Source organism: Myotis nattereri, assembly GCF_964212035.1.
Source record: "Myotis nattereri genome assembly, chromosome: 1".
Classification (NCBI taxonomy): domain Eukaryota; kingdom Metazoa; phylum Chordata; class Mammalia; order Chiroptera; family Vespertilionidae; genus Myotis; species Myotis nattereri.
The window spans coordinates 81,832,623-81,858,551 of record NC_138075.1 but is presented as its reverse complement, the minus strand read 5'-3'; the positions used below and the strand labels follow the sequence as shown (position 1 = coordinate 81,858,551).

The window sequence follows — 25,929 nt, the reverse complement described above, 5'->3', positions numbered from 1 at the left end:
TGCCCCAGGACACTCTTCAATGCTGCCACACAGCGATGATGCTCACCACTGCCCAGCTATGATGCTTTCCGCTGCCCTGGCATGCTCCGTGAAGCTGCTCACCGCCCCATGAGTCCAGTCCCCAGTCCCACTCCGCTTCCATCCAGCCCAGTTCCCATGGTTCTCCATTGGCCACCCAGCGATGGGAGCCTGCCGGATGGGGGAGGGATCTAAAGGTGGTCAATGCACCTCATAGCAACTGGTCAATTGGTCGTTCTGGTCGTGACGCCTGGCCTTTTATTATTATAGATAGTTTGCTCTTATTGGTTTAGAACCCACAGAATTAGCATTACCTCAAACCATGCACCTATGATTTCCATCTAAAATAAATGGGCAGGAGTTGAGAGCAAACCAGTGCAATTAGCACATTAACTGATTATGGATGAAAATTCCCTAGAAATATTCTGAATTAATGATGCTTCAGGATTTCATTAATCAAATATTAAGAACATCTTGCATTATTTTCTCTCACAACGGAGACTGTTCTTAACAGTAAGTCTTGAATCATAAAGTAAAAGCACAGGGAGTTTTAGAGATCTGGTTCAACCTAGGTAGAAAGAGCAGACAGGCCAAGTTCTGTGTACAGAGTGGAGCAAACATAGGTTTATAGTTGTGAGTGTGCAAAGCACAGAGGATATTCTTGTATTTTTATTTATTAACTAGAGGCCCGGTGCACAAAAATTTGTGCACTCGGGGGGGAGGGGGGTTCCTCAGCCCAACCTGTGCCCTCTCGCAGTCTGGGACCCCTCGGGAGATAACGACCTGCTGGCTTAGGCCTGCTCCCGGGTGGCAGAGGGCAGGCCCAATCCCTAGGTGCAGCCCCTGGTCGGGCTCAGAGCAGGGCCGACTGGGGAGTTGGGGAGCCGCCCCCTGTCATGCACAGAGCAGGGCGGATTGGGAGATTGCAAAGCCACCCTCAGTCACACTCAGGGTAGGGCCGATTGGGGGGTTGGGGCACCGTCCCCTGTCACACTCAAGGCAGGGTTGATGGGGAGGTTGCGGCGCCACCCCCTGTCACGCACAGAACAGGGCCCATCAGGGGGGTTGGGGCTCCATACCCTGTCACTCACAGAGCAGGGCCCATCAGGGGGTTGGGGCACCACCCTCTATCACCCACAGAGCAGGGCCGATCAGGGGGTTGGGGCGCCGCCACTCTCACACTCAGGGCAGGGCTGATGGGGAGGTTATGGCTCTATCCCGTCACACACAGAGCAGGGCTGGTGGTGGGGGAGGGGGGGTGGGGGCACCGCCCCCTTTCACACACAGAGCTGCAGGGTGATCAGGGTGTTTGGGTGCTGTCCCCTGTCACACTGATCCCGGTGCCGGGAGGCCTCTCAGTTCCGCTGATCCCAGTGCCAGGAGGCCTCTCAGCTCTGCTGATCCCGGTGCCGGGAGGCCTCTCAGCTCTGCTGATCCCGGTGCCGGGAGGCCTCTCAGCTCTGCTGATCCCGGTGCCGGGAGGCCTCTCAGCTCTGCTGATCCCGGTGCTGGGAGGCATATTACCCTTTTACTATATAGGGTAGAGGCCTGGTGCACGGGTGGGGGCTGGCTGGTTTGCCCTGAAGGGTGTCCTGGATCAGGGTGGGGGTCCCCACTGGGGTGCCTGGCCAGTCTGGGTGAGGGTCTGAGGGCTGTTTTCAGGCTGGGGGTGACTGAAGCTCCCAACCGCTCCTTTTTTTCTTTTTTTTTTTTTTATTCTGGGCCAGCTTTAGCTTTGAGGCTTGGCTCCAGCTCTTAGGCCTCTGCTGCTGAAAGTAGGTTTCTGGCCTTTGCTTACAATGTTGAGATCCTGCTGGCTGAAGCCTGGCGGTGGACTAAAGCAGGTTTCTGGGGTTTTGTTTAGCTTCTATATTTGTTACATAGTTGCTTAGAGTTGCAGCTCAGAGGCCTGCAGCGGCAGGCGGGGAACGTTGGTTTCCTCCAACGATCCTCCGTCACTGAAGCAAGCAAGCCTCATGTTAGTTTCAAGCTGCTTGGCTGCCGGCCGCCATCTTGGCTGGCAGTTAATTTGCATATCTCGCTGATTAGCCAATGGGAAGGGTAGCGGTCGTACGCCAATTACCATGTTTCTCTTTTATTAGATAGGATTATTGTATTATTCTCAATACAAATAACTGTAAACCTACCTTTGCCCCACCCTGTACATGCAGTGATATCTTTGTTCGACACATTTCAGCATTCGTCCTGTCAGCATTCAATAAATGGCAAACCACAAACACACTAATCTTGATAATTGCCAGATAAGTTGGAGAAAATTTAATTTTGCTTAGAAATACTCAAAGATGTTTCCAATCTATGGCCTATAAGAATAAGTAAAAGAAGACAAATATATTAACAGTCCACTGCCCTCACCTCTTTGTGTTCTCATACTATCCCATTTTTCAGTAATGTGACAGGAAAGAAAAATATACCACTTATTTTTGAATGGGAAAAAGACACAGCAAGAAAGCAGCCCACGAAGCAGAGCCTCTGTGAGTGCCTTATACAGCTCATCACTGTGCGCAGATCTGGCCTCTGATGAAGCCATTTGCATGCAGATGCAGGCCAGGGTGTGTGGACACCAGTACCAACTCTGGCAAATGTTGTTTCGTCTAATGAAAAGAAATTTGCAAATGAAAGCCACATCCGTGTTCATTAACCCCTCAGCTCTCTTGATATTGCTTCTCCTTTATTCCTAACAAAATTGCAAACCTCCATCTGATTAGTTACCCACTTCAGAGCTTTGTTTTCCCCTTACCCCCAGCCCAGGCCTGCATCTGAGTGTGAACCTGAAAGTAAGTCTGTAACACTGAATAATTTGTAAATACACTGACTGAAAAGCAACCCGAAGCATCCTTTTCACATTGATTGACCTATATAGACATATTCTTACTCTTTTCTCAACTAAGAAGAATCTTCTTTGATTATAATCTAGCAACACTGGAAATATGAAATACTGTTCAGGATGGGAATCCCAAAACAATAAGTTTATTTGTCAACTTTATTTTCATGTACAAACAAAATAAAAATCATGAGTGCGTTGGGTGGCAAATATTAATCACATATCATATTAAAACACAAAGGCTATAACAAAGGTATGTGCAGCAAGTCCTAAAAGCAAGATTTATGCTTATCAGTTGACACTGGTCCATCACACACTTAATAAGAATTACCAGCCCTGTCAATTGTGTGGGTGTTAATGGTGCAGAACTCGTGGCGGCTCCAGCTGCACTGCCTTTTCATGGGGGCCACATGGAAGGCACAATATTTTCACCCATTCTTATTGTCAAAGATGATCCTGAGTCTGGACCTCCCAACGCGTGTAATAAATGTATAGTAATAAATTTACTGGAATTGTTTATTTTGCTAGTAAGAGCAAATTGAGTTTCTCTTTTTACAGAATTAAAAGAGCAAGAATAACTTAGCTTTGTTAATGCAATTCAGCAGTGACCTGCCGGGAAGTCTGGGGCTGAGAGGCCAAGCAGCTCTTCCTGCCCACTCAGTGTCTGGCCTTTTTGCTGAAGCTGCCAACAATGGTCTTAATTAGTGCCAATTACGATTTTTTAAAAAATGTGGACACCTGCATAATGTGAACTAGATGGAGTATCCTACCAAATTGTCTATGGACTATCAAACCACTGTCAGAGGTTGAGAATTTTTAGAGTTATTGTTTTGGGAAAGATTCAGATTACTAGTCTAGAGGAATATTTCTTTATATCTCATTTATATTTATGCTCTAAATTATCAAGAACCTCCCTATTATTTCCTCTTTTAAAGCTCTGTATTTATTTTCAGAATAAGCACAGCTGATAGAATCCTACATCATATAAGCAAATAAGCTACAGTATGATTTTGTGTTTTCAGTTTGTCAAATGACTTTAAAAATTGTATCAATTATTAATATTGAGGGATTGGTCATAACTATGAAGTCAGCAAGTTCTGCTATAAAAGTTACATTAAAATGTCAACTACAGACCTGGATTCCTTAGGGAAAAGCTAAACTTTCAGCTCAGTGGTTTCACAATTGCGTTCCATGGATACGCAGAGGCCACCATAGAAGTTTAAAACAAGAAGGTGGGAGTTCACCACCCACTACTTTTCCTTAATTGCTATCCTAGCTAGAAATATACATGAGGTATATTTTTAAAGAAAGTTTCTGCAGCTCAAAGAATTTGAAACCACTGCATATGTAGACAAAGACAAGAAAGGAGAGGGAGAAACAAGAAGAAATCATCTATTATGAAGGAAATCACCACTTGTGAAAGTAAAAGGAGATGGGAAATGGCACAATCACATTTTCAAGTGGCAGATATGCTCCCACAGAATTGTTTTATTGCTCCAGTTGATGGCAGAGCCATAAAACAACTGTTGGATTTCATTTTCAATTGTTGCTTAGTCTGTAAGACTGTTCAGCAAGTAGATTTGCAAAAACTTTGAAACAGCCCATCTGTTCATTTTAAATGATGAAGAAGAGGAAGGTGATTAGGAAAAAGAAGGAAGAAGGGAGATGACATATTAGGATAATTTCTTGTTACATATTTATAAATTATAACTTTAAATGAAAGTACTTTAATTCTGAGCACTTTTTAGTGTAGAGAAAATTCTAGAGGAAATGGTTCATGAAGTAAAAAATAGATATTGTATTTACAAATTATTTCACCTTTCTATAATTTCTCATAACCACGACTTTATAAGGAGCTTCAGAATTAATAAATGCATAAAATACCCATTCAATAATTCACTGATTTATTTAAAAATTATTAAATAATGACTAGATCCTAGACACTATACACTTATGAGTTCAAAGCACATTCAATGCAAAGTAATTCTGGGTTTTCTGATCTAGTGGAATTTTAGGCATCATTAAGCTCATACAATAAAAGCAGTTAAAGGAATATTCCTACCTTAGAATGACAATTCTGGCTATATGTTTTTCAACATATTTTGTGATATAGAGACTTTGACCACCCTCTGTCTCCTGCCATTCAAATTTCATTGTCTTAAAATGTCTGATTATGAAAAAAAATACCCTAAGAAGTCAAGTACGTTCCAACTTTTTTTCTGATCAGAGCATTTGTTTCATTTGTTTCCCAACTGATTTCTAAAACAGGCTATGAATTTACACATGGAAAAGCACTTGGTCCCACCTTTAAATGATTACCCGACATAATGAAGAAATTTGGAAGTACTGCTTCAACTTCCAATTATTGTTTCTCTTTAATAACTCAAAATGAATCAGGAAAATCTAGTTCAACCCCATAGATTCAGAAAGAGCCTTCAATGGGTAAGTTACCTGATGATGAAGAATTGGAGATTTCACTTTGCTTCTAACTTCTCCAATTTCTGTTGTAATCTTGGGAAGATGTATATCCCTCATTAACCTAAAATAGGGCCATGATAGAGAATTAGGAAACTCTTAGAGCAGACCATAAAATACTTGGTCTAAAACTGCTTAATGGAGTTCTAGTTTTTCATATAGACATGTTAGTTAGGTTTTATCTTTAATAGTTTATATACAAGAAACCATTGAGGAATAAGAACAAAAGGCTCAGGCAAGCTGAATCTCTGATTTATGTTTGGAAGAGAACCAACTTTCTATGTCCCAAATATTGTCCCATGTGTTATCTCTTTAATCATGGAAATATCACTGTGAATTAGATTATGTTATCCCAATTTTTATAAGAGAAGATAAAAGTGAAAAAGATAGTTTAGTAATGTCACAAAGAGAAGTGAAATAGTTGACAAATCAGGATCTAGAGCAATAAGTTGACTATGAATTTTAGGAAAATAATAGAACATTTATACTTAAAAATGATCATAGAAAACCAACTGGAAAAAAGAAAAGGAGAGTGCTTGCTTTATTTTTGATCCTCGATTGGGATTCTTTAACATCACCCTGATGATCTGAATAGGCTATAATCCCAGGTCTAAAGACTGAATCCAACCAGCACCTGTGCATGACGTTGAGTCATCTGTGTGATGCTTCTTGCTGCCTTGAAAAGACCCTATGCCTAGAACAGAAAGTACTTTCAGAGAAAGAATGACATTGACTTGACCTATTCCCCAGCTGCTTGGGGAGAAGTTCACACACAGGTCTAAGATTGTTTGCCTATCCAAAGGAAGCTTTGGATGAATTGCTCATTCATCATCCCACTGTCTATAACTCAGGGTTGCTCTATGTGAGGGTGCTCTATTACTCCTCAGTAATATCAAAAAGGCTAAAGTTATACAAACAAGACAACTTTGTCCTCTACCCTATTGTGCAAGAAAGCTTACAGTGTCTGTCTGTCTTTTTCTAAGTTGCTATGAATCACTGCTAATGAAAAGATAAATAAGGGCATATGTTAATGAGGCATCAAATGCAAGTTGCATGTAAATAAAAGGGAGGCCTTCTAGTCATGAAAAATATTTAGGAGTCATTTATCTTTCCTCATCTTTCCCTCAGAATATACTTGCTCATGAGTTGTTGAGAGAATAAGTCATTGATATTGAGAAAAAGGAAATAATGTTGTGTATACTTGTTATAAATATAAAAGTTGTAAATATCCTCACCTGCTTTTCATATGCTTAACTAGAACTTCCAGATTTTAAATAGTAAATTACTACAAAAGTCTTTTTTTTCAATTTAGAACCTCTCCTAAAGAAAAGGTTTGATACTTTCTATTAATGTAGGAAATGTTTATAATAATATTGCTTTTCGAGTTGTGAATCTCTTAATAAATGCAATTCACTAATTCAAAGTGAAAAATTCCTTTTTCACAAGTTTGATTTTGACCAAAGATGTAGAAAAAATTAAACTTCTCCAGAAGGTTGTATAATCAACAGTATGACTCTTAATTCTTTAATCCTTTTCCATAATATTCATAGTAACTTATCACTTACAAATATATTAATCATCTCTACATTAATCCATCAAACAGAGAAAATGCATTAATATGGCATAGGTCTATACCATGAATAACTTGTAGATATTTCAAGTCACCTACAGTGTATTATTTATAAATAAATAAATAGACAAAGATGAAGAGATGAAAATTTGTAATTATTTCTCTACTGAAGTGTTCCAAGAATAACACTAAAAAGAAACTGCATGATAATGCCTAGCAATCTGTACAAAGCCTCCTACAATCAATTTAGGATAGCATAGAAAGTCAAGACAATGAAAAACATTTGTCAGTAACCAACCTCCTCCCCATAATGCCAAAGCCATGCTTTTCTGACAGATAACCATCTTTGAATAATGGCAGAATAAAGTAGAGGAAATGAGCTGTATAGAGACGATGCCTACCAACCTACACACAGTATGATAAACAGCATATAATGCCTTCTTTCTTCCTCCTACCCAATCTCTGCTACCCGACCCTGAGAACTGTGTGAAACTACCACCTCAATAAAATTATGCATATCATAAAATGTCCACTTTCTGACTGCAGATTATGTAGTTATGGTTGCCATAGTGATATATCTTGCTTTGGACTCTGTTGATACGCTAAATCTGGGCACCCTATATAATAAAGAGCTAATATGCTAATTAGATTGAACAGCTGAATGACCTTCCGGATGTCCTTTCAGACAACCTTCCAGATGAAGCCGGGGCTGCGAGGGCAGGCAGAGGCTGCGAGGGGCTGTGAGGGCCAAGCCCCTTGCATGAATTTCATGCATTGGGCCTCTACTGGCACTATAATAAAAAACAGCAGCTTGTTACCTATGTTAGTTACATAGAGAAGCTAGGGATAGGAGTTTACTCTGAGATCTCCTGTTTTGTGAAACCTACAGTAGTCTTTCAGTTAGGGTCAGTTTCTCACCACCACTTGTTCAGGGTTTATTGAGCTAATCTCCCCCTGCCCCCCTTTTTTTTGGTAACAAATCTAAGATTTTTTTTGGTCTGGTAAATAGAGTACACTTGGAGTAGCCACTCTTTAGACTTGGCTCTGCCTCTTTAAATTTGCATTACACCCACTCTCATCTTCCTATTTCTAAGAACCAAACCTACTTAGTCACAAACTTCCAAAACCGGCTCCTGAATTTTCCAATTTCTAATCCCTTAAAAATTAGTTACTGGCAATCCATGTAAATAAAAGATAGAATAATTACCAAAAAAAAAAGTTTTTTAGGGTTTCGAATTAGAAATTTCCTTATAGTTGCCTAAAATATTTTCAGAATGATAAAAATAAATGATGATTTTGAAGAAGGACAACCTCGTGAATACTGTTTATTTTCCATTGGTTCCTGTCTAATTCTCAGTTTCTATCTCCTGACTGCTCCCTTGTCACATCCCACTCACCTTGTTCTTGCCTCAAGGGAAATGTCCATGCATTAGGACATCATCTCATTAGTCCCTCTATCTTAATGGCCGACCCCTTATCTTTTCTCCCTTTATTCCTTTGACTGGCAATCTCTCCTCCTACTTCTGGACTCCTGCTTAAATGACTTCTTCCTTTATCTACCCGACCCTACCAATTTGCCCTCATCCCTGACAAATCAGACTAGCAACCAGCAACCAGCAATTTTTATAGTTGTATTTTTATTATTTGTGAAATTATCTCCTTACAGTTTGTCTTCATCATAACACTGCAAACTGCATAAACACTAGCACTGTGTACACACAGTAGGTTGCCTGGAAGTCACAATCATTGACTGAATGAGAAAATAAATGACTGGACATATAAATGAATAAGTAAATGTTTTGAAGACAATAAAGACACAATGCTTTTGTTAATATATCTATTTGCTTTGCTTTAATTGTGGATTACCTATAGCAAAAGCACTTTTAATAATGTTTGATACTTTTTCTATCATTGGACAGTGAATTAAATTATGAAAATTATCTTTATTATATAACACGTATAATTGATAAGCCTAAGATATTTTCAGTTGAGACCTTGACCTGCTTTAAAGATGAGTGACTCATTACAATACTAACTACCAGGAGCACTTGTATTTGGGGTTCTGAGAAGCCACAGATAAGGCAATTTCCCTGTCCTGCAGATGCTTGCAATTTATTCCAGCTTTCCCATGTAAGACACTATGCCCTCCAAAAGAATAGCTTGAAAGCAATGAGAAGGAAGTATAGTAATACATTATTTGTGTTGTGCACATTTAAATAAAAACCTCTGGGCGCTTTTTGCCTATATCTCCCTGGAGCATTTTATCATATGTCAGGTATGGTTTGAGCCTTCATGATTAAGAACACATAGTTCCTGCCTTCACAAAGCCCATATTTCAGTCAGGAATACAGACTAGAAAAAAAGACGATTCTTACACAACAGTCAGGGCTCTACCTAAACCTGGAACAAAGATCTGTGGGAACATTTAGAATGAAGAGATCTACTTAGCATATAGAGATAACGGCTTTATAGAATAGCCACAAAGAGCTGGGTCTTCTTGAAGGACAAGTAGGCTTTGTCAAGTGCACCAATAGGGGAACAGCATTATACCTTTTGATTTCAGTCTGTATCCTTTTGCTGTAATAAACTGTAACTGTGAGTATTAAAGGAAGAAACTGCATAGAAAAAGACAGGCAGTCTTTACAGGATTTATTTTAAAATAAGTGTGGCAGTAATGATTGAATCTTATTTTAATATACAAAAATTGTGATAGCAGAAAATACCAAAGTACAAATTGGAGATAATCACTTCCAAATTTTCTTCTGCATTTTTATAGCTGTTAATTACACTATTTATCACAAAACCAAATGCCTTTACCATAGAAGAACATAAATAGAATGGTATTATAAAAAATAGGCTGATACCAATGCCATTATCAATGGTGTTTTGACATTGTTGAACTTAGTATCTTCTGGGTTTTTCTGCACTGCTGGAATGATCTACACATAGGCCATAAGAGAATATTCCCTCTTGTTACATATCTTAAAAAAATGTAATAGCTAGAAAGCCAAACAACTTAAAATTTGCAGTCTATTATGAGCTCTTTATAATATGGAAAGATCATTTACATTTAGGGCTCAGAAGGTATAAGTTAATAATCTTGCGGTAGGCAGGCGGACATGAGCAGAGCAAGGAAGAGGGCCAGCCAGGTACAGAGGCCACCAGCCTGGGTGCTGAGCAAAGGACAATTGTAGGGTGAGACCTCGTCCCCAGGGAGACCTTTCCTGCCCTAGCATATCAAATGGTCATGCAGTTTGGACCCCCAGACCTTTCCTCCCTGGAGATAACATCTAGGCCTGAGTTGTATTTCAGCTCCAGATCCAGAAAAGAAGCCAAGTCAAACTAGTGACCGCCACGGCTGACCTGAGGACCAGCAGCATTGGCTATTGCCTCCCTGCCCTGGTGCTGACCAGTCCATCAGTGGAGACCCTGATCCTGAAAGGACACACCTGGAAAGCTGATGAATATTCTGTTGAGATCTTCACCTGGGCCCTCCCGTAAAATCCCTGTCCTCAAAACCCTTAGAACAGAGAACCCAGTGCTCTCCCTCCTGGGACCACGCTTGAGCCTGCCCCTTCTGCCCCTGCTCCTCCCATCCCAGGCTCACCCACCACATTTACCTTCCTCCCTTCTAAGCTCCAAGGGCCCTTCCTTTACCTCTATAACTTGTTTTCTAAGCCCATTTCTTCTACAAATGAGTTTTTCTACCTCAGTGATTTTCCAAATAAATGTTCTCTTATAGTTTGAGTCTTGGCTCTGAATTCTTTCCTCAAGTACCAAGGTTGCTGACCCCAGGTCCGGTCTGACCACACTGTTCTAACACCTGGTACTGTTCCCACCACCCCTGACACTATTAGATTGGGAGATGACAGTTAGTCTTTATGAAATGCTACCCTCAAGGGGAATTATTTGTGATAAAACTTAGAAGAATATTTTCTTGGTCAGAAACTGAAGAAATTGGAGTTTTCATGGTGTTCTCAGTTCATATATGTAGATTTATGTGTCTGAGTAATAGCAACTTTTTAAAAGTAGCTGGAGAGTGTCTGGGTTAATTTGTTTCTGGGAATTTTATTTAATATAGGATTTGTACAATTTTTTACAACATTTAAAGTTGTTACATTTCATTTTAAAGCTATATTTATCCTTATAATTTAAAAAGCATTTTAAGATGAATTTGGGATCATTTCTAATGAAAAAAAAAAAGTATTTAGAGAACAGAAATTCTAGCCACTGTGAATATTATTTATGAACATGTGACACCACAACCAGCCTGGGAAAGGGAGGAATTGGACAATGGGATATTCTCTTTATCTTGGTTTAAAAGGAATAAAAATAAGTGATAATATTGTTACCTCAACATAGAAATTGAACACATAAGAGTAATGTTGATTTCACAGGTTTCCTAAAAGATTTCCAAGTATTAAATTTTGCAATGCTCATATTTTAATGTTATAGGTTTCCAGAAATGATTTGATAACTTCATAATGTCTATATTTCCAAAATAATAGCAACCTTAACTATAACTTTCTGAGAACTGTTTAGAAACTCTGAGTATATGTTAGTGGAGTTAGACAATTCAGAATAAAAACATCACATAGATACCACAAACATTCTGTACATACTAATTAGATCTCTTATCTTTTGATATTCACCCCAAAATAGTTGTGATTTGATGTCTTTACTGAGAGAAGAGAGTCAGTGTGTTTAGAGATTCTTTTTCCAAAGAGTTAGCTATATTTATATTTAAAATATTTGTATCACTTGCTGAGATGAATCACTGCAAAACATATGTATAAAAGAAAATAGACATGCTGGCTTAGTACCTATATGCTAATGCCAAATCATTTCTGGAAACCTATAACACATTAAAATATGAGTATTGTGGGTATATAAAAATATATATACCAGAACTGCCATCCTTATGGTCATCCTTACCTGTGCATGTTATTGAACCAGCTTCCCATATGGGACATATAGCGAATAGTTTATAATACATAAATAGGGGTGCTATATATTTACATGGGTTCAATCCATTCTTATTTCAGTGAACTCCACAGGGCATAACAGTTTTCATCTCCTTTTCCCCCTGCACTAGCATCATTTCATTGTATACTGTGAGAAATAATATTCCCAGTTGTGGCTGAGAGTAAACAAACTCAAAACAGGATCTCCAGGTCTCTTTATTGATGCTGCCCTGGGAGGCGGCTGTGCATTAACAAGTGGGAAAAAGGAGAGGAGGAAGGGCTCTGAATTCAATGTGGGAAAGGAAGGGAAGGAACCCTCAAAGGAAAGCCATTTACTTTCCAACCTGATAAACAAGTTAATGTATCTATCTTCTGCCAGGCTCCAAAATGCCGGTGTTGCGGATACGGGCAATGTGATTGTGAAAAGGAGAAAAAAGGGTGTTAGGGCAAGATGGAGTCTCTTTGCTGGATGGTTATAATTATTTGTGGTGACTGGATTTGAAAGAATTAAGGCTTCCTTGTTACAGATAGCTTTGTTTTCAGAATGAAAGAGTCCATTCTGTTTTAAAATTGCTTGTTTAGATCTAACATTGGAGAGCAACTCACAAACAACTGGTACCTGTATACACTCAACACACATAAGTCTGTCATTATGCACTTTTTCAAGTCTTAGAGCATGATAATAATAGGAATTTCTATGCAAAGCATATTTGCTGTGAATATTTACATAGAAAATAAATTTGCAAACAAATTAATAAAGCAGCAGACTACAGATTATAAATGGAAACATGGAGTTTTCTATAGCTGTTATTATAGTTTTTGTTACAGAGAACTTTCTTTGTGCAGGCATCCTTCAAAATCCAATCTGCATTTTGTTGATGAGACATGAGTGTGAATAAGATCGTTATTTAACTTAAATGATTAGAAACAAGAATAGGGTCCTAAAAATTAGATTTTATGGTCATATCTGATAGATATACTTCTTTTCTGCTTCTCTACATATATGTTAGTTTGGAAAATTGATCCAATGGGTCTGTTGACACCATTTTTTAAAAATCGATTGAAAAAGAGAGAAAAATGTCAATGTGAGAGAGAAACATCAAGCAGCTGCCCTCTGCATGATCCCTAAACAGGGATGCAACCCAAAACCTGGGTATGGACCCTGACCGGGAATAGCATCCACCATGTTTTGGTGTAAAGGATGACACTTCAACCAACTGAACAACACTAGCCAGGGCTATTGACACCATTTTTATCTGGGTTACTTTAACCCCTACTTTGTAGCACTGGTCCCGCCAAAAGTGACTGCCTTTCCCTTTATTTGCTTCATCATAATTAGTTTCTTACACCTTGGAAGCAAACAGGGTGATTCCAACTATTGGTAAATAAAGGCCTGTGCATGAGTACTCCTTAATAACTTATCATCGTTTGTAATCCAACTGAGTAATTGCCTGAGAGGAGAGTTCCCAGGCACAGGCAGGTGCCCAGGGGCTGAGGTCTATTCTGGAATGCCACCACACAACAAAGCCCTGGACGGAGAATGCATCGGCAGCACCGGGGTGCTGGGCATGACACACAGGTGGGGACAGATCAGCGAAGTGGGGCGAATGTAAGTGTGCCCGTGACATGGGAATAGTATTAGATGGATAGGGGGCAAGGAAAAAGACAAAGAGGCCAAGAAATTGAAGAAAACAGCTTATACCACTAAGTGGAAATTACCTTGAATGCTGCATTGCACCAGTGACTTTGACAGCTGAAGCAGCAGCACAGAGAATTTGACTAAGATATTGGCCGAGCTGTTTGCTGTACAAGAGGCTAAGTGTGGTTGACTCTCTCCTGACAAGATCAATCACTGTCGAGCTAAATTCAAGAATATTTTCTTGGGGGGATTCATAAAAAGATTGAAAAGGAGCAGGCTGTTCCTATGGTTGAATTCACAGGGATGCAGAAATACATTCTCCAAATGGAGATTTACCTAAGAATTTTCTTTATATTATGTAAAATCATAAGTTGTGAATATTTGCTATTTTATGCCATGTAACTAAACTTTAATGACATTTACTAATCAGAAAATAGATTCACAGATTTTGGATAGTCTTAATTCTACACTTATTTTACCTCACTTTAAACTGATTTCACAGACTAAAGCATTATTTCTTTCTCTCTTCCCGGTATTCTCCTACAGGACACCGTATGTATATGGCAGATTGGCTGGCACTTGCTATGGAGTTTTGCAGTGAGTTAGCTTTGTCATACACAATTTACACACACACACACACACACACACACACACACACGAATCAGTGAGCCTAGTTACAGGCTGACATTCCTTGTGACAGACAAGTAACATCTGTGCAGCTTTGTCTGCAAACAGTGCGTCTGCTGGGGAATCTTACAAATCCTTTTAAATTCACAGGTTCCCCTTACTTCTCTCTCCTTTTTGCATGAGGATGTGAATATGAATTGAAATTCCAAATTAACTATTCCAGATAAAGTTTAAGGTTTTCATTAATATTTAAATTGAACTATCAGACATGATGCTGTGATATTTCATACCAACAGCTTGCACAGAGAGGCTTTAAATATGAAGGTTTCATCATTTTCAAAGGAAAGAAAAATTGTTCTTTTCTTAAACAGTGACACCAGGGAAAGTAACGTGAGGCATGTAAGAAACAAACAAACAAAAGAGCATGAAATTAGCCATAGAATCTTAGGTGCCATCTCAGCTAAATATTAAAGCTCTGTCCTCTGTCAAATGGGCTCATGTCAGCACTTAAAAGGGAAGCAGCTACAGTTGTTCAACCAGAAGCTATTTGTTTGGCTCTTGGCAGTGCCTGGCTTATAACAGCTATTCAATAAATATCTATTTAATATTGAAGAAATAGAGATGTGAGCTAGATATTGTGGGGCACACAAACACATAATAAACAGTCTCCATCCTTGATTATATTAGAATATTGATACATTATCATGACTCATAGAGTAAACATAGGAAGACTTTCTAGAAAAGGAATGGCAAGAATTGGTCTGACACTGATTGAGGAGGGGAATTCCAGAAAAATGAAATGCTATAAGCAAATTTTATATATATTGAAGGGACACAATTAAGTGGCCAGGTAGTAGGGGAAGGCTTATGTTCATGTTCACGTAGAGTTCACAGTTGAAAAGAAAAGCTGAGACCAAATCATGGAGCGTGCTAAATGTCAGGCCTTTGAATTTTTACTCCATCTCATAAGAAACAAGTCACTGAAGGATTTTTAGTAAGAAGGTGCTGGGGAAATCAGTGTATTAGGAAGATTAGCCTAGCTATTCCAGAGTCTTGTCCATCTTTCTAATGGGAAAATAGAAATATTCAATCCAGGCAATTTCAAAATTGTCTAAGTAAGAAACAGTGAATCCTTAAAGCACTGGTGCTATGATGAAATTTCTTTGAGTTACTGATCTTTTAATCATCTTACAATGTTTATATCAGTTCTTCATGTGCTCTTATATCTAATTAACTGCTCCTCTGTTTCATTTAAAGAATCATCTTTTGAGACAGAACCAAGATGGTGGCATATGTAAACACCTGTACATGCTGCCTCTCACAACCACATCAAAATTACAACTAAAAGACATAACAACTATCATCAAGAACCATGGGAAAGCTGGCTGAATGGAAGTACTACAACCAGAGAGGTAAATAAGAAAGCGCATTGACACTGGTAGGAGGTGCGGAGGCGTGGAACGAGCTGGCACCCAGTTGTACTGCTTTTTTATTTGGAAGGGAGATACAAGCTCCCGCTTGCTCTGAACTCCAGTTCTGGGCAAGACTCTGGGGGCCCCAGACACTTACAGGGAGAAACGACTGTCTGGCATCAGGGCAAGAACACAAGGGCAGCTTTCTTTCAGACGGAGGTGCTTGCAGCGGTCATTGTTCCTGCGCTGGGACCTCTCTGGAGCAGGGCTGACTGGCAGCCATTTTTCCCCAGCACCTGTTTGCTCCTCCCTGGGGATTCACTGAGACCCCACCCAATTTACAACCCCACCCAAGCTGTGCATAGCAGCTTTGCATATGAATGGCCTGTCCTTTCTCAGCCTAAAATCTGTCAAACAGGCAGCAGCAGGTAGGGAGCCCCAAAGCTATCAAAAGAAGGCCCAAGGCTGACTGCAGCAGCCTGCCTTGCTTCATAGCTAGACCTCGTCTGGGCACTTCCAAACCCAATACAAAGAGGAAGAATCTGCAGATCTCTCTGTAGCTCCTGTGGGGTGGCCCCAGGCAGTGGCTAACTTTGCACTTCCTTGGAGACCCAAAAGCCAGTGTACCCAGTGGTCAGTGAGAGACCATACCAGATTACAACTCTTTAAATCCATAATTGACACACTCAAGGGCAGACTCAGTGAGCACCAAAGCCCCACTGAAGCAAGTCCTGTCCCATAAGGGTGTCTCCTGCACAGCAGCTCTTCCATTGTAGACACAGCTGGTCCTCACAGCCAATTGGCCTGGAGGTCAATTCCTCCCAGTGATACCAACAGAAATCAAGGCTTAACTACAACAAGACTGTGCACACAGCCCATAAAGGGGTTCACCAAGAGTGTCCACCTCAGGTAATTGGGGAGGCTGAGTCACTGGGCCTTATAGGACACCTACCACACAAGGCCACTCTATCAAATCAAGGAGACTTAGCAGCTACACAATACATAGAAACAAACACAGGGAATCAGCCAAAATGTGGAGACAAAGAAACATGTCACAAATAAAAGAAATGGATGAAAGCAAAATATTGGATATAGAGTTCAAAACCACAGTTATAAGGTTACTTAAGAATCTTCTAAAAACCTCCGAGGAACTTAGTGAGACCTTCAAGGATCATAGTGAGAATGCCAAAAAATGGAAAAGGACCAGTCAGAAATTAAGCATACACTGACTTAAATAAAGAGTAATATACAAAGGTTCAACAGTAGACTAGAGGACCCTAAGAATCAAGTCAAAGATTTGAAGTATGAGGAAGCAAAAAACACCCAACTGGAAGAGCAAAAAGAAAGAAAGAATCCAAAAATATGATGATAGTGTAATGAGCCTCTGGGACAACTTCAAGCATACCAACATCCGAATTATGAAGGTGCCAGAAGAAGAGAGAGCACAAGATATTGAAAACCTATTTGAAGAAATAATGACAGAAAACTTCCCCTACCTGGTGAAAGAAATAGACTTACAAGTCCAGGAAGTGCAGAGAACCCCAAACAAGAGGAATCCAAAGATGACCACACCAAGACATATCATAATTAAAATGCAAAGGCAAAAGACAAAGAGAGAATATTAAAAGCAGCAAGAGAAAAACAGTTAGTTACCTACAAGGGAATACCCATACGACTGTCAGCAGATTTTTCAACAGAAACTATGCAGGCCAGAAGGGAATGGAAAGAAATATTCAAAGTGATGAATAGCAAGAACCTACAACCAAGATTACTCTACCCAGCAAAGCTATCATTTAGAATTGAAGGTCAGATAAAGAGCTTCACAGATAAGAAAAAGCTAAAGGAGTTCATCACCACCAAACCAGTATTATATGAAATGCTGAAGGGTATTCTTTAAGAAGAGGAAGAAGAAGAAAAAGGGAAAGATAAAAATTTATGAACAGCAAAATGAAAAAAATACATATCTATCAACAAATGAATCTAAAAATCAAATGGATAAAAAAAATCGGATGAACAGAATAAACTGGTGAATGTAATAGAATCAGGGGCATGGAAAGGGAGCAGACTGATAATTCTCAAGAGGAAGGGGGTGGGGGTGCAGGAAGAGATTGGACAAAAATCTTACACCTATGGATGAGGACAGTGACGGGGAGGTGGAGATGGCCTGGGGTGGGGTGGGAACTGGGTGGAGGGGAGCTATGGAGGGGAAAAAAAGAGGAACATCTGTAATAATCTGAACAATAAAGATTAAAAAATAATCATCTTTCTCTACCTGGATATTAAATGTTAGGACATCTCAATGCTAGGATTTAAATTGGTTCTTCTCATTCTATAATCCCTTCATAAGCTCCTTCTTCTTGTACTCATGATTAACATAGCTACCTACAAACAGATTACCTTTAACTGCTTAATTAACATTTCCTCTTGGGCATATCAAGAAAACTTACCACCAAATAAGATGCTAAATATATATTTAATATTATCAATCCCCCTTGCAAAAATGTAGTCTCCTTAAGGGCAGGAATTTTTATCTTTTTGTTCACCAGTGCATTCCCATGTCTTCCACAGTACCTGAGACATAGATCATGCTCAGAAATATTTTTGAATGAATAAATGGCTGACTCTCTGATCCAAGCTATTGTCTATCATTTCCAATGGTATACCAAGTGAGTAAACTATTTTAATCACCAACACTGTCTAGAATTACTGTCACATAGGTATAATAAAAAATGGTCTAAAATGCAAATTGGTTATTTTATCATTTTTAAAATTTCTCAATGAACCCATTTATTACCCAGATCTAAGGAGAAGGGCTTCTACCACCTCCACCTTTGTGAATTATTGATAATCTCTTTCCTGGACTATCCAATCACCACTTCTCCATACTTCAAACTCCACAACATAGTCATATACACCTTTTAAAAAACATATATCTGATTATGACATCAGCCTAACTTTGGCATTTTTCACCAAGAAGGCCTTGTGTTGTTTTAAGATAAAAATAGCACATGATTAACATAAATAACAAAACTGCATGACCCAGCTCCTGCTTCTCTCTCCATCTCTCCTGTGTAGCACTCCTTACTCATGCCCATTCCTGTTTTCTCTGCTCCAGCCATACAGGCCTTCCTGCTTTAGATTTCCATACTTGACATGCTAGTGCCCTACACAGACTTGCATTCCTTTCTTTGACTAATTACATTGCCCCTTTCATACTTAGGCTCAGATGTGCTCTTCTCAGGAAGCCTTCCCCATCTCCTTAACTCAGTCAAGTGTCTTTATAGAACTTAGAACTATAATTTGATATTTGTGTGTGTGTGTGTGCTTTTGTTCACATTTGCAATTAATTAATTGATTACTGAAATTACTTAAATATCATCTGTGAGCCAAGGCTCCTTCTTTTGCCACTTTAACTTGTTTCTTAAACCCGTTTCTTCTATGGCTCGCTTCCTCTACCTCTGTGACTTCCTAAATAAACTTTTGCTTGTATTTGGGGAAAAATCAACTTTGAAAATATAATATGGGCACTACCAATTAATTAATAATGAAAAGATAATAAAATTGATAATTTAAAATATATGCAATATAGTCTTCCTTTGACTTAGTAGTCTAGAAATATTGAGATTATTCATTGAAACAAAAGAGGCTCAAAATAAATATAAGAAATATAGGTTTTGTTAAATATTGGGGTTTTTTTTTGTAAAATGAATGTTCACATTTTTATAGTAGGAGCTAGATGCACAACTACAGTCAAGAAATTATTTTTCTCATTCTGAGAAGCAGTCCTAATGTAAAGAAAGGAGATTCAACAAGAGCGAGTCTAATTTCTATTTAATAAATATAATATATCATTAAATAACATGTAATTTAAGAATAATTAAAATAATATACTACCATTCAATGAATATTTATAATTTAACTTATCTATCTTTAACTTTCTATGAAATGATTTTCCTTACTTAAGAAAAAATGATATTTTGGGCCACAAAGTCTCAACAAATTCAAGAAGACAAAAATTATATCAGGGTGTGTTTTTGTTGTTGTTGTTTTTAGTAATAGTGGTATGAAATTAGAAATCATTAACAGGAGGAAAGTTGGAAAATTCACAAATATGAGGATATTAACACTCCTGAACAATCAAAGGATACCACAGAAATACTTAGGATCATGACGCTATACTGAACAATTATATGAGAACAAATTGGACAATTTAGAAGAATAAATTCTTAGAAACCATACAACCTATCAATACTGAATTATGAAGAAACGGAAAATCTGAGCAGACCAGTGAATAAGATTGAATCATTAAGCAAAAACCTCGCAACAAAGCCCAGGGCCAGATGGTTTCACTAGTGAATTCTACCAAACATTTGAAGAATTAATGCCAATGTTTCTCAAGTTCTTCCAGAACACAGAAAAGGAGGAAACACTCCCAAACTAATTTTATGAGGCTCTGATACCACTACAAGGAAATAAAACTACAGGCCAATATCCCTGATGAATGTGGATGCAAAAATTCTCAAGAAAATACTAACAAACTAAATGTAACAGTATCACACACCATAATAAAGTTGGATTTATCTATCAGGTGGAAGAATCATTCAACATATACAAATCAATAAATGGGACATCCTGAATTAATAGAGTGAAAGATAAATATCATAATCTAATAGATGCAGAAAAAGCATTTGACAAAATTCATTCTTTTATATAAAAACTCTCAACAAATGAGGTATAGAAGGACTGTACCTCAGCATAATAAAGGCAATAATAACAAGCCCACAGCTAACAGCATACTCAGTGGTAAAAACTTAAAAGCTTTTCCTTTAAAATCCAGAACAAGACTAAAAAGAAAAAAAAAAAGAAAAAATGTTGCCCTGGCCAGTGTGGCTCAGTTAGTTGGGTGCCATCCCATGCACGAAAAGGTTTGATTCCTGCACATGCCCAGGTTGCTGGCTTGATTCCCAGTGTGGGGTATGCAGGAGGCAGCTGATAGATGTATTTATCTCATCAATGTTTCTGTCTCTCTCTCCCTCTCCCTTTCTCTCTCTCTCTAAATATCAATAAAAATATTTTTGAAAAAAAGTTGACTGACTCCTTTACTTATTTTCCAGCACATTATTTCCTAAACTGTATTGAGGAAAACATCAGCTTTCAAGAAGTTAATATATGCTCTACCAAAGAAATAAAAATAATCTATAATAATAAAAGCATATAATAATAATATGCTAATTAGTCTGGACAACCTTCCAGATGAAGCCACAGTGGGTGGGGGCTGAGGCAGAGGCAGCCGCTGTGGCAGCGAGGGCCAAACTCCTTGCACGAATTTTGTGCATTGGGCCTCTAGGAAGATATAAATAGATAAATAAATACATAAGGAAACCATGGAAAAAGAAATTGATGAAATGCCACATGATATATTAACAGCTCTGGAATGTACCACATTAAAAAAACTAATTGTTTAAACAAGCAACTGCAATACTTTTTTTTTTTTGCTTAATAAAAATATTTTTATTGAATGTATTGGGGTTACATTTCTTAAACAATTATGTAAGTTTCAAGTATACAAATATATAATCCATCATCTGTATACTGTATTGTGTGTTCACCACCCCCAGTCAAGTCTCCTTCTGTCATCACTTACCCCCCCTCCCTTTATTTTCTTATATCTACCTCTATTTCTCTTTCCCTCTGGTAATCACTGTACTGTTGTCTGTGTCCATGAGTTGCTGTTTTTTTTTTTCCTTAATCTCTTCATTTATTCACTCAGCCCCCTAACTTCCCTCCCCTCTGACAGCTGTCAGTCTGTTCTCTGTAACTGTGAGTCTGTTTCTATTTTGTTGGTTTATGTTTTTTATTAGATTCCACATATAAGTGAAATCATATTCTATTGTCTTTCTTTGGCTGGCTATGTCACTTAGCATAATATTCTCAAGGTCTATCCATGCTGTCTCAAAAGGTAAGATTTCCTTCCGTATTTAGGGCCCAATAGTATTCAATTGAGTAAATGTATGACAGCGCTTTTATCCACTTATCTACTGATGGGCATTTGGGCTGCTCCCAAATCTTGTCTATTGTAAATAGCACTGCAATGAATATAGGGGTGCATCTATTCTTTCAAATTTGTGTTTCAGGTTTCTTTGGACATAATCCCAGACATGGAATCACTGGGTCATAAGGAAATTCCCTTTTTAAAATAATTACCTTTATTGTTGAAAGTATTACAGATATTCCACTTTTTCCCCCCTGCATTGATTTTTTAGGCAACTCCATACTGCTTTCCACAATGGCTTCACCCATCTGAATTTCCACCAACAATGCATGAAGCTTCCCTTATCTTCACATCCTCAACAACACTTGGCTGTTTGTTGATTTATTGATGATAGCCATCCTGACAGATGTGAAGTGATATCTCATTATGGTTTTAATTTGAATTTCTGCGATGATTAATGATGTTGAGCATCTTTTGATATGCTTATTGGTCTTCTTTAGATAATTTCTTATTTAGATTCTTTGCCCATTTTTTAATTGGATTGTTTGTTTGGGGGGCGTTGAATTGAGTTCTTTATAAATTTTGAATATTAACCCCTTATCAGATGTATCATTGGTGAATATGTTCTCCCATTTAGTGGGTTGTCTTTTCATTTTGTTGATGGTTTCCTTTGCTGTGCAAAAGCTTTTTAGTTTGATGTAGCCCCATTTGTTTATTTTTTTGTTTGTTTCCCTTGCCTGAGAAGACATATTAGAAAAAAATAATTGCCATGAGAAATGTTTGAGATTTTATTCCCTATGTTTTCTTCTAGGATTTTTATGGTATTGAGACTTAGGTACATTTAAGTCTTTAATAATCCATTTTGAGTACATTCTTACATATTGTGTAAGGATTTAGTTGCGTTTCATTGCTTTTCAAGTATTTGTCCAATTTAGCCAACACCATTTATTGAATAGACTGTCTTTACCCCATTGTATGTTCTTTTCTCCTTTGTCAAATATTAACTGACATAAAGATGTGGGCTTATTTTTGGGCTATCTATTCTGTTCCATTGATCTACATATCTGTTTGCCAGTATCAAGCTGTTTTGTCTATTTATGGCCTTGTAGTATAGTTTGATATCAGGTAGAGAGCTATCTGCAATTCTATTCTTTCTGAAGACTGCTATGGCTATTTAGGGCCTTCCATGATTTCATATAAATTTTCACATTTTTTGTTCTAGTTCTGAGAAATATGTCATGGGTATTTTTTTTGGCTTAAAACAACAGAAACTTATTCTCTCATATTTGTGAAGTCCATAGTAAATTTCAATGAACTGCAGTCAAGATATCAAAAGGTTTGTGCTCCTTTTGGTGGCTCTAGAGGAGAATCTGTTTCCTGATTCTTCCAAGTTGTGGACATCTCTTGATGTATGATGGCATCACTCCAAACTCTGTGTTCAAATTGCCTTCCCAAGGAGAAAAACCAAGATGGCGGCATAGGTAAACATCGGAGTTAGCTGCCTCGAACAACCACTTCACAAATACAACTGAAAGACGGAATGGACATCACCCAGGTGCGGAGGTATGCGCAGAGCGGGCTGGTAGCTGAGGGCATGGGTGTGTTTTTCAATCGGGAGGGAGTCTCAGATTCTGAGCTCCAGTTCTGGGCAAGTCTCTAGGGACCCAGACTCAAACGGGAGAAGTGGGACTGTCTAGCATCAGTCGGAACGCAAGGGCAGCTTTCTTTCCGAGGTTTGCAGCGGTTGCTGGGACTCTGAGAGGCAGAGCCTCTGGGGACAGGACTGAGAGCAGCCATAACTGCTCCCTCCGCCCGCCCTGTTTGATCCCCTGAAACCTACACCGCCCAAGCCCTGCTCAGAGCTATTTGCCGGATAGCCTCAGGCAAAGGCTAGATTAGCACCTCCCTAGAGGACAGAAGTTTTCCCACTGCAGACACAGCTGATTCTCACAGCCAGTTGGCCTGGAGGTCAAATCCCCCTAGAATTAACCACAACAATCAAGGCTTAACTACAACAAGACTGTGCACAAAGACCACTAGGGGGTGCACAAAGAAAGCATAAAAAATGCGGAGACAAAGAAACAGGACAAAACTGTCAATGGAGGATATTGAGTTCAGAACCACACTTTTAAGATCTCTCAAGAACTGTCTGATAAAGTTACTGAGATCCTCAAGAAATCTAATGAGACCCTCGATGTTATGATAAAGAACCAACTAGAAATTAAGCATACACGGACTGAAATAACGAATATTATACAGACTCCCAACAGCAGACCAGAGGAGCACAAGAATCATGGCAAAGATTTGAAATGCGAAGAAGCAAAAAACACCCAACCAGAAAAGCAAAATGAAAAAAGAATCCGAAAATACGAAGATAGTGTAAGGAGCCTCTGGGACAGCTTCAAGCGTACCAACATCAGAATTATAGGGGTGCCAGAAGATGAGAGAGACCAAGATATTGAAAACCTATTTGAAGAAATAATGACAGAAAACTTCCCCTACCTGGTGAAAGAAATAGACTTACAAGTCCAGGAAGTGCAGAGAACCCCAAACAAAAGGAATCCAAAGAGGACCACACCAAGACACATCATAATTAAAATGCCAAGAGCAAAAGACAAAGAGAGAATCTTAAAAGCAGCAAGAGAAAGAAACTCAGTTACCTACAAGGGAATATCCATACGACTGTCAGCTGATTTCTCAACAGAAACTTTGCAGGCCAGAAGGGAGTGGCAAGAAATATTCCAAGTGATGAATGCCAAGAACCTACAACCAAGATTACTTTATCCAGCAAAGCTATCATTCAGAATTGAAGGTCAGATAAAGAGCTTCACAGATAAGGAAAAGCTAAAGGAGTTCATCACCACCAAACCAGGATTATATGAAATGCTGAAAGGTATCCTTTAAGAAGAGGAAGAAGAAGAAAAAGGTAAAGATACAAATTATGAACAACAAATATGCATCTATCAACAAGTGAATCTAAGAATCAAGTGAATAAATAATCTGATGAACAGAATGAACTGAGGATTATAATAGAATCAGGGACATAGAAAGGGAATGGACTCAGTATTCTTGGTGGGGAAAGGGGTGTGGGAGATGTGGGAAGAGACTGGACAAAAATTGTGCACCTAGGGATGAGGACAGTGGGGGGGTAAGGGCAGAGGGTGGGGTGGGAACTGGGTGGAGGGGAGCTATGGGGGGAAAAAAAGAGGAACAAATGTAATAATCTGAACAATAAAGATTTACTAAAATAAAAAAAATAAAAAATAAAAATTGCCTTCCCCTCTGAGTATGACTAGTCATGAGTATTTTGATAGGAACTGCATTGAATCTATAGATTTCTCTACATAGTATGGACATTTTAACAATGTTAATTCTCCCTATCCATGAATATGGTAAATGCTTCCATCTATTTGTATCTTCTTCAATTTATTTCATCAGTGTTTTAAAATTTTCTGAGTAAAGGTATTTTACCATCTTGCTTAAATTTATCCCTAGGTATTTTTATTTATTTATTTTTATACGAATGGGTTTTTTTATTTTCATTTTTTTATGTAAATGGAATTGTTTTCCCTGGAAGAAATAAAACTGTCATTATTTGTGGATGACATGGTACTGTAAGTAGAAACACTAAAGATACCACCAAAAAAACCCAACAACAACCTACTGGAATTTATAAATGAATTCATTAAAGCAGCAGGATACAAAATAAATATCCAGAAATCAGTTGCATTTTATGCACTAATAATGAACTATCAGAAAGGGAATCTAAGCAACTACAATACTTTTTGACCAGAGAAAACTTATTCCCTTTGCTCCTATGAACAATTTTCTGTGTTGCAAAGAATACAGTTCGGGGAAAAATCCCCTTAGTGGGCTGTCTTTTCATTTTGTTGAAAAAATACCTCTATACATTATACTTTAAAGGTACCTTACTACATTGTACCGCAGTTACTAGACTCTCAACTGTGTCTATATAGGACTTTGTCTTAGTCTTACTTTTCTCAATTCTTTGAATCTGATCTATAGTGTTTATAAATGTTAAGTTGATTAGGATAGACTATATCATTTCATTATATGATATATAAAAACCCTTTTTGTTCAGTTGATTTTTTTTTTAATTTAAATTCTTTATTGTTTAAAAGTATTATATATGTTTCCTTTTTCTACCATTGACCACTCCCTAGCCACCCCCACCCCCCAGCACATGCCCTCACCACCCCCCACCTTCGTCTGTGTTCATTGGTTATGCTCATATGCATGCATACAAGTCCTCTGGTTGATCTCTTACCCCCTCACCCTCTGCCTTCCATCACAGATTGGACAGTCTGTTCAACGCTTCTATGACTCTGGTTCTATTTTTGTTCTTTAGTTTATGTTGTTCATTATAGTT

General features: G+C 38.5%; 1 long non-coding RNA gene across 1 annotated transcript in view; it reads right to left on the bottom strand.

Moving 5' to 3' along the window:
• The window catches only part of LOC308526573, a 667,011-nt gene that overhangs the window by 271,337 nt on the left and 369,745 nt on the right, over positions 1 to 25,929 (bottom strand). Inside the window, exon 8 of the long non-coding RNA XR_013996560.1 lies at positions 5,312 to 5,399. This is a non-coding gene — a long non-coding RNA (uncharacterized lncRNA). The remainder of the gene's footprint in view (positions 1 to 5,311; positions 5,400 to 25,929) is intronic.